Source organism: Papio anubis, chromosome 3 (genome assembly GCF_008728515.1).
Source record: "Papio anubis isolate 15944 chromosome 3, Panubis1.0, whole genome shotgun sequence".
Taxonomy (NCBI): domain Eukaryota; kingdom Metazoa; phylum Chordata; class Mammalia; order Primates; family Cercopithecidae; genus Papio; species Papio anubis.
Genome location: NC_044978.1, coordinates 148,128,018 through 148,147,059, shown reverse-complemented (window position 1 = coordinate 148,147,059; position 19,042 = coordinate 148,128,018).

The window sequence follows — 19,042 nt, the reverse complement described above, 5'->3', positions numbered from 1 at the left end:
CATGGACCTCTGGGATCTGGTTGCGGGAGATCCCATGGCCTCATGGACGTTTGAGTTGGCAGAGAGAATTACCTGATGAGTTGGTAAAGACAGAGCACAACTCTCTATGGAGCCCAGGGAGTTTGGCACAGGGACAGGTGCAAAGGAACATGGTCATGGGCACCCATCCCCAAAGGCTCTTCATCCTCCTCCAGGTGGTTGTAACTTTTGTTAACTGCCAGATCTAGAGAGAGCAGGACTATCTTTTCTATGGGACTGGGGCAAGTCTGATCTGCACACCACCCCCATCCACCAGCCTGCTTGCTTTCAAACAACCACACTAGTTCCCCAGCAATGGGTCTTAAACAGATGACATAACTTACATGACAGACGAAGGATGCAGAATCTGCATGACAAGGAAGCTCAATGAGATACAGCAGAAGGTTCCCTTGGTTGAAACCCAAGGGAAACAGTAAAACAATCCTGAAGTTGAAAGATGACACAGCCATTTTAAGAAAGAACCAAACTGAACTTTTGGAATTGAAGAATGTATTACAGGAATTTCATAATACAATTGGAAGTATTAACAACAGAATAGACCGAGTTGAGTAAAGAATCTCAGAGCTCAAAGACTGCTCCTTTGAATCAATGCATGCAAAAATAAAGAAAAAACAGACTTGTTAAAAATGAACAAAACATCTGAGAAATATGGGATTGTGTAAGGAGACCAAACCTATGACTCACTGGCATCCCAGAAAGAGAGGGAGAGAGAGCAAGCAACTTGGAAAACATATTTGAGGATATAGTCTACGAAAATTTCCCTAGCATTGCTAGAGAAGTGGACATGCAAATCCAAGAACCTCAGAGAACCCTAGCAAGATACTATATGAGATGACCATCTCCAAGACACATAGTCATCAGACTCTCCTAGGTCAATGTGAAATAAAAAATATTAAAAACAGCTAGAGAGAAGGGTCAGGTCATGTAGAAAGGGAATCCCATCAGGCTAACAGCAGACCTTTCAACAGAAATCATATAAACCAGCAGAGATTAGGGACCTATATTCAGCATCCTTAAAGAAAAGGAATCCCAACCAAGAATTTCATATCCAGCCAAACTAAGCTTCATAAGAGAAAAAGAAATAAAATCTCTTTCAGATAAGCAAATGCTAAGGGAGTTTGTTACCACAAGACTTGCCTTACAAGAGGTCCTTAAGGGAGTGCTAAACATTGAAAAAAAAGAAAGATACATTCCACCACAAAAACACACTTTAGTATGTAGCCCACTGACACTATAAAGCAACTACACAGTCAAGTCTACATAAAAACCAGCTAACAACACAACTGATCCCACAAAAATACAATAAGTCCTCAGAGACTATAAACACCTTTGTGCACACAAACCAGAAAATCTGGAAGAAATGGATAAATTCCCCCACCCCAAAAAAACAACCTCCCAAGATTGAAACAGGAAGAAATTGAAACCCTAAACAGACCAATATTGAGTTCCAAAGTTGAATCAGTAATTTTAAAAAGTACCAATAAAAAAGTTCTGTACCAGATGGATTCACAGCCAAATTCTACTAGATGTACAAAAAAGAGCTAGGGTCAATCCTACAGAAATTATTCCAAAATATTGAGGAGGGACTCCTCCTTAACTCATTCTATAATGCCAGAATCATTCTGATATGAAAACCTGGAAAAGACACAACAAAGCAAAGAAAATTTTAGGCCAACATCCCTGATGAACATAGAGGCAAAAATTCTTAAACAAAATACTAGCAAACCGAATCCAACAATACATCAAAAAGTTAATTCACCATGATCAAGTAGGCTTCATTCCTGGGATGCAAGATTGGTTTAACATATGTAAATCAATAAAGTTGATTTACTAAATACAATAATTAAAAACAAAAACCGTATGATCAGTGTAATAAATGAAGAAAAGTCTTTTGATAAAATTTGACATTGCTTCATGTTAAAAAATCCTCAACAAATTAGGCATTGAAGGAACATACCTCAAAATAATAAGAGCCATCTATGACAAACCCATAACCAACATCATACTGAATGGTGGAACATCATACTGAATGCTGGAAGCATTCCCCTTTAGAACTGGAAGAAGACAAGAATATCAACTCTTATTACCACTTCTATTTAACACAGTACTGAAAGTCCTAGCCAGAGCAGTCAGGCAAGAGAAAGAAAGATAAAACATCCAAATAGGAAAAGAGGAAGTCAAATTATGTCTCTTCACAGATAATATGATTCCTATACCTAGAAAACCCTGAAGACGCCACCAAAAGCCCTCTAGAACTGATAAATAACTTCAGTAAAGTTCCAGGATGCAAAATCAATGTACAAAAATCAGTGCATTTCTATATACCAATAGCATTAAAGCTGAGAGCCAAATCAAGAATGCAATTCCATTTACAATAGCCACAAAAAAAAAAATACCTGGGAATATATCCAACCAAGAAGGCAAAAGATCTCCACAACAAGAATTACAAAACACTGCTAAGAGAAATCGGACAACAACACAAACAATGAAAAAACATTCCATGCTCATGAGTAGGAAGAATCAATATTGTTAAAATGGCCATATTGCCCAAAGGAATTTATGGAGTCAATACTATTCTTATCAAACTACCAATATATTTTTTCACAGAATTAGAAAAAACTATTCTAAAATTCATATGGAATAAAAAAAGAGCCCAAGTAGCCAATGTAATTCTAAGCAGAAAGAGTAAAGACAGAGGCATCATACTATCTGACTTCAAACTATACTACAAGGCTAGGGTAACCAAAACAGCATGGTGATGGCATAAAACAGACACATAGACCAAAGGAACAGGATAGAGAACCCAGAAATAAGGCTGCACACCTACCACCATATAATCTCTGACAAAGTTAACAATAACAAGCAATGGTGAAAGGACTCCCTCCCTATTCAATAAATGGTGCTGGGGTAGCAGGAGAGCCATATGCAGAAGATAGAAGCTAGACCCCTGCCTTTTACCATATATGAAAATTAACTCAAGATGGGTTAGAGATTTAAATATAAGACCTAAAACTATAGTAATTCTAGAAAAAAACTTAGGAAACACCATTCTGGACATCCACCCTGGCAAAGAATTTATGACTAAGTCTGCAAAATCATTTGCAACATAAATAAAAATTGACAAGTAGGCCTAATTAAACGAAAGGCCTTCTTCACAGCAAAGGAAACTATCAATGGAGTAAATTGACAGCCTACAAAATGGTAGAAAATATTCTCAAACTATGCATCCAACAAAGGTGTAATCCAGAATCTATAAGGAACTTAAACAATTGAACAAGCAAAAAACAAATAACCCTATTCAAAAATGGGCAAAAAACATGAACAGACACTTCTTAAAAGAAGACATACAATCAGGCAACAAACATGAAAAAATAGTCAGCATCACTAATCATTAGAGAAATGCAAATCAAAACCAAAATGAGATACTATCTTACACCAGTCAGAATGGCTGTTATTAAAAAGTCAAATTACAGATGTTGCCAGGACTGCAGAGGAAAGTGAACACTTATACCCTGTTGGTGGGAATGTAAATTAATTCAGCCATTGTGGAAAGCATTTTGGAGACTTCTCAAAGAACTAAAAACAGAACTACCGTTCCACCCAGCAATCCCATTACTAGGTATACACCCAAATGAAAACAAATCATTCTACCAAAAAGTCATATACACTTGCATGTTCATCACAGTACCATTCACATTAGCAAAGACATGGAATCAACCTAGATGCCCATCAGTGGTAGACTGGATAAAGAAAATAGTATATGTGTGTGTGTGTGTGTGTGTGTGTGTGTGTGTATATATATATATATATATACACACACACCATGGAATACTATGCAACCATGAAAAAGAAAAAATCATGTCCTTTGCAGCAACATAGATGCCCCAGCTGGACACTAACATCATAAGTGAACTAACACAGAGGCAGAAAACCAAATGCCACATTTTCTTACGTACATATGGGAGCTAAACATTGAATATACATGGACACAAAGATGAAACCAATACACATTGGGGATTACTAGCGGGAGGAGGGTGGGAGAGGGCTAGTGTTGAAAAACTATCAGATACTATGCTCACTACATGGGTGACAGGATCAAAGAAGATTAAGTCTTCCTGCATCAGGGTGGGCTCTAAATCCCATGGCGGGTGTTCCTATGATACACAGAGACAAGGAAGAAGTGAACATGAGGATGGAGGCAGAGATTGGAGTGATGCAGCTAAAAGCCAAGGAACATCAAAGATGTCTGGAAGCCACTAGAAGCTGAAATGAGAAGCTTTGGAGGGAGTAGGGCCTGGCCAACACCTCAACTTCAGATTCTAGCCTCCTGAACTACAGGAGAATAAATTTCTATTGTTTAAAGGCACACAGTTTGTGGTAATTTGTCATGGCAACTCTAGGAAACTAATCCAATAGCTAAAATAAAAAAATCCTGGGAGCTGGGTCTTGGATCAAAAAAGATTAATCATTTGTTTTCAAATATCAATTCCTGTCCCCTCTGTTCTCAGGGAATTTTATAACCAGTTCCTTATTTCTGTAGCTGCCAAGAGACTAGAACAGAAGAGAATCTTTCATTTTACATTCAAATGTCGTGAGATGCAATGTAAAGTAATGTGATAAAACGTAATGTCATATCCTAAAGTCAGGGTTAAATTCCACCTAAATGCTTCCAATAATGGGAACGATGAAGCTTTATTGAGTGCTTCCTGTGTGAACAGAACTGTATAACTCATTAATCTTCACAAGAACCTTATGATAGGGTAGGTGCTGTTATTATTATTATTATTATTATTTTTGGAGATGGAGTCTCGCTCTGTCTCCCAGGCTGGAGTACAGTGGTGCGATCTTGGCTCACCACAACCTCTGCCTCCTGGGTTCAAGCAATTCTCCTGCCTCGGCCTCCCAAGTAGCTGGGACTACAGGCGCATGCGCCACACCCAGCTAATTTTTTGTATTTTAGTAGAGACAGGGTTCCACCGTGTTGCCCAGGCTGTTCTTGAACTCCTGAGCTCAGGCAATCCACCTGTCTCAGCCTCCCAAAGTGCTAGGATTACAGGCGTGAGCCACCGCGCTCAGCCCAGGTCCTATTATTACCATTTAACAGATGAGGACACTGAGCCTTGCCTCCAAAGGCACATGGCTGGTAAATGGCCAAAGACAGGGTTTGACCAAGAAACTGACTCCAGAGCCCGTGCTCCTAACCACTACGTTATGTATATGCCTCATAAACATGGGAATGCCATGCAAAATGATTATTTAAAAAACAACAAAAAACTGTTCTTTCTGTTTACTGAAATATAATATAGGCAAGTTAAGACCTGGGAAAAAATCTCAATTCATAAAGCGGCAGAGCGGGGACATACGCATAGAAAACTATCCACAGGAAAATTAATCAGCACAAGTATATCATGTCTTAATTTTTTAAAAAGCAGTATTTTTTATTTTTCAGTGTTGTGGTGCTGCTGCCATTACACACACATAGCCCTCCAAAAAGAATCTTGACCTAAACTTTGTAACTCATACAAAAATGAATTCACAACGAATCATAGATTTATGCATTCAAATGTAAAATGTAAAACAATACTACTTTTAGAAGGAAACAGGATATAGGAAAGGAATTTATTTTTTTATTACCATTCTTTTTCTTTTTTTTTTTGGATATACAAAAAGCTGTACAAAATGATTCTTTTAAGCAGATAAAAATATTCCAACCACTCCCTTCACTCCTCACATCCTTACACAGTGGCCTAGAGCATATCTCAAATGAGCCTAGTACATCATTTGATCTCAACTCAAGTTTTGGTGTCCAGTTAACCTTTTTTGAGACTCTTGTATGTACTCTGCCATGACATTGTCTTCCTTAAGGTACATAGGTTAGATGGCACATCAAATCATTTTTACCTTTAAGGAGACGAGTATTTGTGAAGTAAACTTGCTGGGGCCACCCTTCTGGTTTTCCTAACTTTCCTAACTTTTAAAAATCCTTCACTCCTTCCCTTTCAACTACTGGATAAAATTCAAACTCCTTGGTATGTTTTACACCAGAGGTTGGTAAACTTTTTCTGTAAAGGATCAGAGAGTATATATTTTAGGCTGGCCATAGGGTTTCTGTCCACTGCTCACCTTTGTAGTAAAGAATGAGGAAGCAGGCCGGGTGTGGTGGCTCATGCCTGTAATCCTAGCACTTTGGGACACCAAGGCCAGTGGATCGCCTGAGGTCAGGAGTTCAAGACCAGCCTGGCTAATGTGGCAAAATCCTGTCTCCACTAAAAATACAAAAAAATTAGCTGGCTGTGGTGGCGGGCGCCTATAATCCCAGCTACTTGGGAGGCTGAGGCAGGAGAATTGCATGAACCCAGGAGGCGGAGGTTGCAGTGAGCTGAGATAGCACCACTGCACTCTAGCCTGGGCGACAGAGTGAGACTTTGTCTCAAAAAAAAAAAAAACAAAAAAAAAACAAAAAACGAACACCACCACCAACAAAAAGAATGAGGAAGCAGCCATAAACAATATGTAAAAGAATGGACACAGCTGTGTTTCAATAAAGCTTTATTTACAAAAACAAGTAGGGAGCCAGATTTGACTTGAGGGCCATACTCCTGCAGTTCTTCAAAAGCTGCTGCACCCTAAATTATATATTCCATCTAGTCACACTAAAGTTCTTATACTTTTCAAACTCATGTGCTCTTTTAATTATTTGAACCTCTGCATAGTCTACATGTTTTGTTTGCATGCTTTTCTCCATCTTTTCTTACTCCGTTATCAAGTTAGCAAACTCCTGTGGAGAGCAGCCCATTCCATATGAACTACTGGCAACACTTATCCATTGCATTGTAACTATTCATTAATTAACCTGTAATGAACCATCGATGTGATCACAGCTTACTGATCATAGCACCTCAAGGAACATACTTGCTTGCTGCATACTTCCAGCCAGTGCTGTGTCACTTTATATTACATCAATCATACCCTGGTATAGTGTGTATGTTTCTGCTTGCGTGTTTTCTTTGGCTACGAGGAATCTCAGAGCCAAAATAGAGGCTTCATGTTAGCCACCATAGAAGACTTTACAACATGCACATGTGTGTTTCTCTCCTTTACCCTGGGCTACCTCCTTATTCTGACGTATTTCCTAAAGATCTGATGTTTTGTTTGCATTTTGCTATTTTGCATTGCTTAAAAGCTACCTCAAATATTTGTATAACAAGGCAGAATTCATTCATTCATTGCTTCATCTGCAAAAAAGTCATTATTTCCCCTTGATCACTTTTTGTACTTTTTCAAAGTGGAAACACTCTGTATTTTTACCTAGAACCCAGTGGTGTACTTAGTATATTGATGACATTATTTCAGGAATAATTGTGAAATAAAATGAATAATAATAGCCAGAAGAGAAGTGGATAAATAATAAAATTGGCTAATTTGAGGCTTATCTATATATTATTAAACCCAAAAGTAACAGCTATAATTGTGCAGAACTTACACTAATACAAGTTTTTTTGAGGAAAGGCATTTTATCTCTGACATGGTTGAAGACTGTTCACCATGTGGTGATAATAAAAAGTAACCATCTCTTCATTGGCTTTGTTATTGTTTTCAAATTATCCACAGAAAATGTACACTTACTCCCCACACCACACACACACACACACCCAGATATACAGAACATCATTGCTAGAACCTAAGCTGGTGGATTAAACTTCATATTTGGAAGTTTCGAGTTAAAAATACAGCAAAGTGGTATCCACACTGCTTTCTGGGATTCATTTTTCCTTTATGTTTTAACAAATAAATGTCTCCTCACATAACAGCTAACCATCTTCAAGTGTCATATCTCCAACGCTTTGGTATGCTAATACACTTAGGTTGACTTTGTGGAGTGTCAGAAATGTTCTAATATTACAGTTCTTCTCTAGACTTGGATGCTTGATCCTTGCTCAGGTAAGATGGCTTTCTGAATTCAGAAGAACAATGAGATATATAGATCAAAACAAATTGGCACGCAAAAACCACTCTTTAAATGAGTCACGGGAAATGAAGCTTGTTGACTAGAACTTGCTTTATTAAGACTGAAATTAAGATTTCTATCCAGAAGTGGGTTTGATGAGATCCACTAGAACTGGCATGCTTTGAGAATGACAGCAGAACAACTTTTGTGTTTATCTTGCAAAGCAGTTGAACTTCAGTTAAATGGAGGCCAAAGAGGATGCTGAATTTGTTCATCTGAATATCTCAGGTTTAGAAAAAGTCTCCTTCTTGGTTGAAGCATATCAGTTTATTTTCTAGCCCTGGTACATGTAAAGGTCCTATGCCATGATTAACATTCAAGAACTGCTTGGCCCTCTAGCATGTTCACGTCAATACCTGGAGAATACTGTAAATGTGGAGGGGGTGCAGATTCAATTCAAAGGAACTCAGTATGTTTCCCAAGGATCTATTATGACTAGACTCGCTGTGTTGATGTGACCTACTCTAGGACAGATTTTAGTTATTGCTTACCTATTGGCTTTCATTCCATTTAAAAAAAAAATCTGGATCATAGCTTCCCTAGTTATCATTTGCTTCTTTCTTTCTCCTCTAGACAACAGTCCAGATAACTATGTGCTCAGGTAAGTCGGTTTCATTTAATTGAACCAGATAGTGGAGGCAATTGCAGTCATTTTATACAACTTTTGCATCTAAAGATGCCATTTAGAAACATTCAGGTACAAATCCTACAGGCCATCCTCATTCTGTGCAAATTGAACCTTCGTGAGATTCTCATGCTCCCAAGCTATAATGGATACGGTTGAGGATCACATGCTCTTAGTATGCCCAGAAGGACCACTGAAACTGCGCTGTAGTAAACACCTCTTGTTAATGTTAGAGGTACCCTCATCCTGACCCAGTGAGCCTTCCCCACTGGCCTCTCTCCTCCAGCAGATAACAAGATGTGGCGTGCACAATGGAAGCTTCCTTTCCTTTTGGCAGATCCTGAATGGAGCCAAGGGGAACAGTTGCAAAACAGAAAATTGACTATGATGGAAGACTCTTTGGTGCTATATCTGATATGATTAACAATTTATTTTGGCAACACCCAGGATGGGTTTCATATGGTTTTCCTAAATTCAACAGGACTCCTGCCAGCAGAATCAGGAACACTAAGAAATAATCCAGGCTGAGGGAGGAAAAAAAAAAAAAAAGAAAAAGAAAAACATGCCATCTTGCAAAGTGTTTCATAGCGTTGACTCTGTGATCTGGAAAACAGCCATTGCTCTCAATCCCTCTATTTCCAACTGCTCATCAACTATTATCTTTTCCTAGTCTTGGGTTGATAGATGGGCTTATAATTAGCAGGATAGATGGCCTAGAGGAGAAACCATTGTAAGAAGGGAGATGAAAGATGTGGCAGCCAAATAGTTTTCAATACACAAATATTCTTAAAATATGGATGTTCTATCCCAGTTGTCATCTTTAAGAAACACAAGTGCTACATATTGTGGACTTTCAGAGTTAACTGCTCTTACAGGAATCTACTTTTAGGCTGAAAGGAAGACTATTCTGCTATACAGAAATGCTTCTCTCCCAGAATTGAAGTTCCATCTCTGTAGAAGGACTTCTACTAACATAATATTCTTAGGTTTTCTCTGCTTTCCATCCTTTATTCTTCCTCAGGGTGGGTTTGGAAGGAGGACCTGAGCATGCATTCCTGAGCTCCTTCCTCTTCTATTTCTCTTGGGAGTGAGCCCACCTGCAGAGAGAAAATTAACCATTGCTCTCAGACACGGGAGAAGCCTGCAGGGGAGACCTGGCCATGACTAGATGTGTGTCTACAGTAGAAAGCCCACTTGCCTGTACCTATAAGGCATGTTCTACAATATTAGCATTAGGAAGCCACTTATTTGCAGCTATTAGCCATGCTCATAATATTAACGTCATCAATAATAGAGGTGATGTTTGGGTTCTGTTTTATTTCTCAATTGGTTCAAAACATAGGCAAGGGCTGGGTGCAGTGGCTCATGCCAGTAATCCCATGGAGGCCGAGGCAGGTGGATCACCTGAGGTCAGGAATTCCAGACCAGCCTGGCCAACATGGTGAGATTCTGTCTCAACTAAAAATACAAAAAGTAGCCGGGCGTGGTGGTGCGCACCTGTAGTCCCAGCTACTTGGGAGTCTGAGGTATGAGAATCGCTTGAACCCAGGAGGCAGAAGTTGCAGTGAGTTGAGATTGTGCCACTGCAATCCAGCCTGGGTGAGATAGCCAGACTGTGTCTGAAAAACAAAACCAAACCAAACAAAACAAAACAAAACAAAACAAAAACATGGGCAAGGAAAAGTGGTGTTAATTAGTGGTTCCTGCTATGATTAGAATATTTGTCTCTTCCAAAACTCATGTTGAAATTCAATCCCCAGTGTGGCAGTGTTGACAAATGTGGCCTTTAAGAGGTGATCGAATCATAAGAGCTCTGTCCTTGTGAATGAATGAATTCATTAATAGTTTAATGAACTAATGGGTTAATGGATTCATGGGTTAACATGGGAGGGGAACTGGTGACTTTGTAAGAAGAGAGGCCTGAGCGAGGATGTTAGCACACCCAGTCTCCTCCCCATGTGATGCCCTGAGCCACCTCAGGACTCTTCAGAGATCTCCCCCCAGCAAGAGGGCCCTCACCAGATATGACCCCTCCACCTCAGACTTCTCAACCTCCATAATAGTAAGAAAGAAATTTGTTTTCTTTATAAATTACTCAGCTTCAAATATTCTGTTATAAGCAACAGAAAGCAGACTAATATAGGCCCCCCACAAGCCTCAGCAGATGATCAGCCAGAAGAGGGTTTCATCTGATAGAAAATATGTTTTCACATTGTTTTCTACTTATCTTTCATGTTAGCATTTCCTTCACCTTGCATTGGATTAAAGAAACATCTTGGTATTCAGCTTTGGACTTACGTAGACAAAGAGGCTGCAGAATCATATGACTGTGAAATGGGGCATCATTTGGCCTTGACATTTTGCCTTAGGCCTTGCACACTCCTCTTCATTCACTCAGAGGTCCAAGACTGTCCACATTTTCTTTTACTCTTACTGCGGTGTACATTCTCAGGGTTGTATTGGAGAATATTAAAGTGTCTAAACCTGGCACAATGGCAAACACCTGTAATCCCAGCTATTCCAGAGGCTGAGGTGGGAGGATCACTTGAGCTGAGGAGTTGGAGGCTGTAGTGTGCTGTGATTGAGCCTGTGTATAGCCACTGTACTCCAGTAGGGCGACAGAGTGAGACCCCATCTCTAAAATTAGGTGGAAAAAAATAAATAAAAGCTTCTTTATCTGGATAGCAGTTAGACGGACTTGAAACTGGCAATGAGACTCCTCCGTGCTTTGATCTTTAACTGTGAGGTCAGCCAAGAAGGGCATGGCCACGATTAAATTAAATATTAAAACTAAAGAGAAGGAGAGAGATGCCAAGAAGGGAAAGTCAGCTTCTAGCTCCCTTGATCTGCAGCTAAGAAGTTTGTGAATCAGTATTTGTGGAAGAATATAGTTGAGAGTTTACAGTATCAATGAGATACCAATAAATGAAGACATGTATCTGTGACCGTAACACATAATCAATAAAGTAAGGCCCTAACATTAATTTTTCCCAAACTTTTTCATCCACATTATCAAATCTGATCCTTACTCTGTGAGGTAGATAATATCATCCCCATTTTAAGAGTTTGGCAAACCGAGGCCCAGTGGGATAGAGTAACTTGCTCAAATTTCTCCAGCATGTTAAAATCAGATTCAAACCGAAGGAGGTCAGGAAACGCCACCACAAAATACATTTTGGTATGCTGATTACTTTGAACTGGAGGGCACTTGGAGAACAGTAGTGCAGGCAGAGGTCTTCTCTGAGCTCCCCTTATCCGCCTAAAGACGGATCCTCCAAAAGGAATGCAATCGTTATTTCCTCTCCTTGGGAATCTTATCAACCAGGGAAGATGAATTTCGATCACTAGAGAACAGACTACAGATTAACTCCATGCCCTGACGATAGCCTATTCTTCTGAGGGGTGCAGAGTCTTGTAACCTGCACAACAAGACAAGCTTTATTCACCTTATATTTCCTCCCCTCACCTTCCCATTCCTTGTGTCTCCACCATCCACTAGAAGCCCCAAGCCTCTATTCCTTTCTGTAGCTCTGGATACTATATAAGCTGCAATCATCTGATCCCTCTTTAAAACTCATATTTTGTAGAACTCCCATGTGTATGTATGTAATTAACTATGGTTTTCCTTCTGTCAATATGTCAATTTAATTTGTAGCCCAGCCAAGGAACCTCATTCCTTGTGTCTCCACTACCCGCTAGAAGCCTCAAGCCTCTATTCTTTTCTATAGTTTTGGATGTTATGTAAACATCAATCATCTGACCCTTCTTTGAGACATAGTCTGTAGAACTCCTGTGGGTATGCACATAATTAAACATGATTTTCCTTCTGTTAATCTGTCATATGTCCATTTAATTTGTAACCCAGCCAAGGAACCTAAAAGAGAGAATTTTTTCACTCCCCTACAAAACCTGTGTTTTCTGCCTCGAAGTACAGTGGTCTTTTTACTCTATTACGACTGCCTCTCAGCCTATATACTTGATAATAAACTAAAACGTTAATATATTTTAAAATAATTGGATAAAACAGCTGGGCATGTCATAATTGAATTTTCTTATTGAATGTATGGTGGACAACATAATGGATTTCATGACATGATTTGAAAGGTGATTAACACTCCTTTGGTTCTGTGATGCACAACGATAAAAAAAGTAATGCAGGCCAGTTGCGGAGGCTCATGCCTGTAATCTCAATACTTTGGCAGGTCGAGGCAGGCGGATCACCTGAGGCCAGGAGATGGAGACCAACCTGGCAAACATGCTGAAACCCTGTCTCTATTAAAATACAAAAAATTAGCCAGGAGTGGTGGTGGGCACCTGTAGTCTCAGCTACTTGGGAGGCTGAGGCAGGAGAATCACTTGAACCCGGGAGGTGGAGGTTGCAGTAAGTCAAGATTGTGCCACTACACTCTAGCCTGGGTGACAGAGTAAGACTCTGTCTCAAAAGAAAAAAAAAAAGAAAAAGAAAATAAAGGTGATGTAGTATCATTTGAAAGACATTAGGGCCTACTTCATAAATCTTTGTCATTCACATTTGAAAATTATACTGTTGAGGATATGTCTAACTGTGTTGTGCATGGGTAGCTGAAACCTGATATTGGCTATGTTCCATTTTATCTACATTTAAGTGGGGATTAGTACATTTAACCCCAGTAAATGGAATCCTAGTGCTCTAGGGTACATGGAGGATAATCCAGAGCATTCAGTTGCTTAAGTGAAGAATTGTTTGTCTGAACTCTAATAAAAGAGAGAACGAGGTTTTGAGTGACACTGACTAGGTGGAGGCCTGGAAAATAACTTGGTGGTTGTTGGTCATGAAGAGGAGACCCAGTCTTAGGTACCAGAATGTCAGCAGGTACCCATAGCTAACACCTAATTAACTCCACATCTGTCCTCTGTTGTTCCTGGCCCTCTGCCCTTACTTCCACAATGCCTGAGGCTCTCCTTTCTGCGTACCCCCGGCATCTTAAACAATCCAGGCTCTCTCTGCTCTCCTCTGTCCATGCATCCTGAAAGTTCAAGTCTACCCTAAAACCCATGCACCAGCACCATCTCCTCGTAGGACTGAGGACGGGGGAGCTTCCATGGGAGAAGTAATAGCCCCTGAAATGCACATAACTCTCGATGCCTTGTAAAGCCCTTTCATTTATAATAGCTTATTTGATGTTCACAATTTATCCATGAAGCAGGCAAGGAATATACTGATTCTGTTTTATGGATGTGAAAGTTGAGGTTCTCGGAAGTTAAGGTAAGTGGTAGAACCACCACCATCTACCACATCTTTAGGATCCTTCCTCCTCCATAGTGATTCATAAACCTCTACCAAAGGCTCTTAAATGTCCATGGGAATAACCCCACACTGAGGATAAAATAAATTCCCCTCATTGTAAAGCAATTTTTAAAAAACCCATAAACTTATATTAAGTCTATTGAAGCTAACACTGTATTCAAATGCAATAAAATAACTATATAAATGCTTTGCTTAAAAGGATAGCACCCTAATTAAGAATATTGTTAAAAGGACGGAGCATATGAATACATCTATTACACAGGATTTACTAGAACTCATTGTACCACAGCAATAAAGTGGGACCAGCTGTTGCCTGGAACATGGAAACAGCCTTATGAAGTAGAAACTGGAGATTATAGTGATTCTTGTTAAAAACGAAGGTGGTTGCACATTCTCTGGATTCTTTCTTACACTTTATTTCATTCAAGATGCATTTTGTGTATTTTATGCATCTTCTGTGTCCCAGCTTCTGCATTTGTGGGCAAGCTATCCTTGAATATCCATTTCATGCTTGAATTTGCAGGGCTAAAGACTCTTTGCAGTATTGGCTCTTTCCGCCTCTGTAAAATGACATCTTTGTTTAAAAAGCCTTTTTGTTTTTGATGGCTACAAATCTGAGAGACTCCATTTCCAAAAGTCCACTGCCTGTCTGCATTTTTGGGTGTGGGATTCATGATGACTGTAAAGTGTTCTTCCTTTGTTTACACTCCTTTTGCTGTCTCCGACTTTAGCTGACACTTGGCTCCATGCCATGGTCATCGGTTCTTGTGCCTCTGCTCTATTAGTGAGGCATCTTGTCAACATGGTGGGTCAGCAAGTGTCCTGGTGAGATTTTATGCATTCCCTCTCTATGACATTAGGATGCTGGATGAAAAAGGTAGAAGATAGGTCTGTGCTGGGACTAAGTGCATGGTGGTAAAGGTTGAGTATTACAATCCACACAGCAAGACAAGGCTCTCATCCCACCTACTTTAAGAAGCAGTCCCCCGTGGTCGACAGTCACTAGTTTCCCTGGAGGAGTCATCTCAGCACTTTGAGATCCAGTTTGTTTTACGGTCCTCTCCATGTTGCTCTCTGGGTAAAGAGCATTTTCCTTCTGGTGATATCATGTCTGGGTGTGGAAAGAGGAGTCACTGACTCTGGCTTCACGCTTGGGGTGCTATCTCAGGTTCAGCATAGAAAAAAGAAAACCATTACAAATATAATATTTCAAGCAGAAAGAGATTGGCGTCATCTAGGAAATTCAGTGCTCACCACATTTTAGAAGAGAAGGAGTAGTAAAAATCAGCTTCTGGTCTTTTGGTTTCAAGATCAACCACTGTTGCTATAAGCTAGACGTCAGAAAACCTGAGCTCCTGCCACCTCTGCTCCAGACACTGGTGACCAGGGAGTGGAGTGCAGAGCCCAGTTGTTGCTACTTGCTTTTGTTGGCACATTCTTGTCTGCTGTCACAGCTGTGGGAAAACAGTCTCCACCTCTCCTCTGCCTTCCAAATAGCATGAAAGTGCATTTCACTGGCAGAATTTAAATCTCACCCAGAACCCAGGCTGCCTTCCAGACCCTTGGAGGAAACACAAATGAGGGTAGGAGTAGATGTCTACTGTCAACAGATAATATCTACTATGGCACTTTGGTTGCTGTTTAGTGGCTTTTTTTTTTTTTCTTTTTCCCATAGGAGGATGAGGTGAAATTCCTTCACAAATGGTGGCTCCAACTGGAATTCATTGTCCCGAATTCTAAGAATCCCTGAAGAAAGATCCAAAAGTAATATGGCTCAAGATTTTTGAACTGCCCAGGCCCTACTCAGGCTCTTGGATGGCTTGCCCATCTCAAAGGTTTGTTTGTTCTCTACAACAATGTTCAATATGGTGCAGGCAAAGAAGCAGCATTTGGAATCATAAGACGAGGGTTTGCATTTCACCTCTACCTCTTTCTAGATCAAAGGCATTTCACTGGCAGAACTGAAATCTCACTCAGAACCCTGGCTTCCTTCCAGATGCTAGGAGGGTAGGAGTGGATGTTTACTGTCAGTAATATCTAGTGTGCCACTTGGGTTGCTTTTGGGGAGTCCAACCTTTTGGCTTTCCTGAGCCACACTGGAAGAAGAAGAATTGCCTTGGGCCACACATAAAATACAGTAACATTAATGATAGTTGATGAGCAAAAAAGACCTCATAATGTTTTAAGAACATTTACAAATTTGTGTTGGGCAGCATGCAAAGCCATCCTGGGCTGCATATGGCCTGTGGGCCATGGGTTGGACAAGCTTGTTCTAGGTGTTCATTTATTATTTCTGAGCCTCAGTTTCTCATTCAAACTATGAAGAAAGTGATTGGATTATTGCTAGAATCCAGGGGAAGAATGGATTTGTAAACTGTAAAGCTTGTTGTGGAGACTGAGAGTGCAAGTGGATGATAGGTCTCAGCTGTATTCCTGGCCTGATGTGGCTCTTAGCCTAAGAAAGTCATCTCATCCAAGGGCATGCCCTCTTTTTGGGGTAGCCTGTATTCAATGACTAGGGATAAGAGAAGGGATACAAATACCCCAGCCCCCTAAAGGGCCCTCCAGCTCTTGAGCTCCTCATGGTATCAGATGAGGATTCTACTGGAATGTCATCACAGTTCAAGTTCTCTCTCTGCCCTCTCCTGCACCCCTTGCCCTGTGATCCAGGGGACAGATGCTGATCCAGAGGACACTCCCCGCAAAACCTCCTTGCACACAAATTTCTGTCTGGGAGTCTGTTTCCTGGGAAACCCAAACATCAACACTGGTTTAGCAGAAAAGGAATTTATTAAAGGATAATAAGTAGCTCATACGATCTCTAGGAAGGCCAGTAAGCCAGGCGTGGAGAATGTGTTCTGAGAAACAAAGCCTCAGATCACTCCCTAAGATAGCTCCCCAGGAAATCTACAGAGCAAGGTGGGACTCATAAAGTGGGGGAAATCTTCAAATGTAGGAAGGAGATTCAGATACTGGAATCAACAACAAAAGAAAAGACAAATGCCTGGGAGGGCTCATTGTGATGTTAGTTATGGAAATATTTGGTAATGGATCCTTGCAAAAGTACAATTATACTTTACTAGAGGTCTTTGTAGGGGTCATAATCTTAACCCACAGTCAATTTACCAGATCAGTAGAAGAGCTGTTTTTAGTTGGAGAATGGTGCACTTCCTTTGGAAGCAGAAAGTCTGGACCAATAATAGGTGCACAGTAAATAATCAAAAAATGAATCCTAAATACTCAGTTTCCCTAGGGTTCAGACCCACCCTTTTCTTTTCTGTACAACACTGTTATTAGTTGATGTTTCTCAGTCTCCTGGCTTCAATACCATCTTGATGATGGTGAATGTAACATTTATAGCACCAGCCTTTACCTCTCTGCTAAACTTCAGATTTATAGATTCAAACCTCTCCCCTTTAATACCTAAAAGACATTAATTAAACCAAAACAGAAATCTTCACTCTGCCCCCAAATCTGCCTCCCCCACCACTCTTTCATTTGAAAAATTCACACTGCCCTGAGTCAGGTTGGGGCTTCATGCTCCCTGCCTGTGGCTAATAAGTCCTATTTGAAAAGATTCTCTAAATTCATTCACTTTTCTCCTTCTGCATTTTGCCCTCCTGAGTTACCAGCCACTATCACACTTGCACTACTACATCAGGCTCTGCATGAACTCCCTGCTTCCACTTCCCCATTTAATCCATCCTTTACCAAGAGCGTCATGTAATCCACCTTTGACTCTAAGTGGATTTAGAATAGAATCTAAATTCTCAGCTGTCTATGATGACTACTTACAAACTCAGTGCTCCAGCCCTGACCTGGCCTCCCCCTGCCACCCCATCCCACCTCTCTGACCTCAATCTTCTACAGTGCTCCCTCTGTCCATTATCCTGTTCCAATCACACCCACCCCTTTTAGCTACAGGGTCTTTAGCTACAGGGCCTTCTGTGCTCAGAAGGTGCTGCCTCCAGATTGTGCGAGGCTGGCTCCATCTTTCAATCAAGCCTCAACTCAAATGGCCTCCTGGAGAGGCCTTGCTCATCACCCAATTTAAAATTGCCACTTTCTCTCCAGTTACTTTCTATTAGATCTCTCTATTATATTTTCTTCACAGTATTTACTACCATTTGAAACTACTGAATGTTGATTTATTGTCCTCCTCCACTAAAATACGAACTTTTTGAAAACTCCAACTTTGTCTCTCTTATTCATGCTGCAGCCCAAGTGTCTAGATCAGTACCTGGCATGTAGTAGGCATTCCATACATATTTCTAGAAGGAATTAACTTTATTCATCAACCTGTCTTATTTACAAAAATCTAGAGTGGGGCTTTTTAACCTGGGTCCATGTACCCCCAATCTGTGAAGAGAATCCAGGGACCTTGTGAACGTAGATGGGGGAAAAAAAAAATCACAAGTTTATTTCACTAATTCCTAACTGAACCTAAAACACAGTAGTATTACCAGTATACATAACTTTATTATCAATGTCAATCATAGGCATTTTCACATTACATCATGATATGCATCAGATATGTCAAGATACCATTTATATTCATTGCTACTTCAAAACTGTGATAGTTATTAGGTTCACAGATAGATTGATATTTAATACATTAATAAAGAACAACATAGAGTACTATACCATATGAACTTTCTAATTAATTTTAAAAATCTAATTAAAAACTAAAGAATAACACAAATATTAAATTAATTGATTTCCATTGTAATCCTATATATTTTATTTTATGCACTTAAAAACATTGATCTGGCTGGGTGCAGTGGCTCATGCTTGTAATCCCAGTACTTTGGGAGGCCAAGGTAGATTGCGTAAGGTCAGGAGTTCAAGAGCAGCCTGGGCAACATGGCAAAACCTCATCTCTACAAAAAATACAAAAAGCTAGCCTGGTGTGATTGCATGTGCCTGTGGTCCCAGCTAGGAGGCTGAGGTGAGAGGATTGCATGAGCCTGGGAGGCAGTGGTTTCAGTGAGCCGTGACTGCACCACTGCACTCCAACCTGGGTGACAGAGTGAGACCTCCTCCCCGCAAAATAATAATAATAATAATTTAAAATCTCACAATC